The 1,739-nt window shown below is 29.2% G+C and overlaps 2 protein-coding genes across 2 annotated transcripts in view; both read right to left on the reverse strand.

The window, feature by feature from the left end:
• Positions 1 to 1,739, reverse strand: part of LOC111687514 (putative aldehyde dehydrogenase family 7 member A1 homolog) — a 17,237-nt gene that overhangs the window by 3,707 nt on the left and 11,791 nt on the right. The gene's annotated exons all lie outside the window — the stretch shown is intronic.
• Positions 1 to 1,739, reverse strand: part of LOC111687520 (syntaxin-12) — a 3,999-nt gene that overhangs the window by 1,089 nt on the left and 1,171 nt on the right. The window lies entirely within an intron of this gene.

The following is a 1,739-nucleotide window of genomic DNA, read 5'->3' on the forward strand; positions in this document are numbered from 1 at the left end:
TCTGTTCTAGTTCTGTTCTAGTTCTGTTCTAGTTCTGTTCTAGTTCTATTCTAGTTCTGTTCTAGTTTTGTTCTAGTTCTGTTCTAGTTCTGTTCTAGTTCTGTTCTACTTTTAGTTCTGTTCTACTTTTAGTTCTGTTCTACTTTTAGTTCTGTTCTAGGTCTGTTCTAGTTCTAGTTCTTTTCAAGTTCTGTTCTAGTTCTGTTCTTGCCCCAAACAGCTGTGAAATCACTCTTTGAGTGTTGGTTATACTTTGAAGTACATTTGGGCGTTTCAGTTTGACACCACCAAAATTTTGCCTGTTTTTGCTATGCTTGTCCAATTATTTTTGAATTGCCAATTATTTACCGATCATTAGGTAAAAAAGTCTAATTAGTTGTATAAAATTTATCAGCAAATTTTTCAAACCAACAGCTGTAGTTTTGTTTATAATGTATCCTTTCCACAAACTTTATATCGTCCTCTTTTAGCATGTCCTATCTTTGCTTTTCTTTAAAATTTATATGTTTATTCACCTTTGCCAAAGTGTCGATGTGTAGATTTTATTTTCTTATTTTTATGTATTTTTATTAACAACCAGATAATTTATCAAACAACTGAGAAAAGCCAATTTAAATCTTATTCAAATTTGCTGAAACCTAAAGAAGCTTGAAAGAAAGGAAAAAAGAAAAACATCTGCCAAAAAAATTCTTTGTGCTGCTTGTTTTAAAAATTGTTTTAAAGGACCCAACTAAAGTAAAAATTTGTTTTCAGTTTTAGGTGTTTTATTGTTGTTTTTGAAATCTTTTTGTGTTGTGTGTGTGTCTTTTTAAACAAAAAGCCAATTTGCCACCTTTTTTCGAAAGGTACAAACATAAAAATACTTTTATTGCCAGTTTTTGTTATTTTTATGATATTTTTCTTCTTCAATAACACATCTCTTCTTATTGTATTCGAAATAAAAATATACAAAATCAATATTATATTTTGTAAAGACAAAGTCAGAAAGTCATTTATTTACTATTTATTTGTGTGTGTTTTTCAACTCAAGGTGTTTTCAATTTCTTTATGTTCTTTCTATTTTTCTTATATTCTTATTCCTTTGACCATCGTCAATATGTAAAAAAACAGAAATCATTAAAAATGCCCATCAATCTTTTATTTAATTTCTTTAAAGCAATTTTGACAAAAGTTAAAATTGACATCCCTAGGCAACGCCCTCACCTTTTCTTTAAATACAAAATTCATTTCCTTACAATTGTTCATTGTTGCACTGAACAGTTAAAAGAAACGTATAGATTTGATATCTTTTTGACATTCAAAGAGGACATTAATTTTATTTATATTATCTGCTTTGTTCAGGCTTTTACTTATGTTCAGACCCTAGAGATGGCAATTTTTGTTTATTGTTACCACAAATGGTCATTGTATATACATTTAATGATTGTTAGTGGAATAAAGATGAAATTGAAGAACAGGAAACCAATTCATCGTCATCCTATTGAAAACTTGTTATATCTTGTTTCACATCAATCCTTTAAGTAGTATTTGATGAAACAACCATGAAATTCAGGCCGATTGTTTCCCGGAATATGTGGGAGTTTTTATTCGTAACAAATTGTTGGCTAAATGTTTCAAATCTAGTTTGGTTTTAGTTTAGTTCTAGTTAAGTTCTAGTTCAGTTCTAGTTCAGTTCTAGTTCAGTTCTAGTTCAGTTCTAGTTCAGTTCTAGTTCAGTTCTAGTTCAGTTCTAGTTCAGT

Source organism: Lucilia cuprina, chromosome 5 (genome assembly GCF_022045245.1).
Source record: "Lucilia cuprina isolate Lc7/37 chromosome 5, ASM2204524v1, whole genome shotgun sequence".
Lineage (NCBI taxonomy): Eukaryota > Metazoa > Arthropoda > Insecta > Diptera > Calliphoridae > Lucilia > Lucilia cuprina.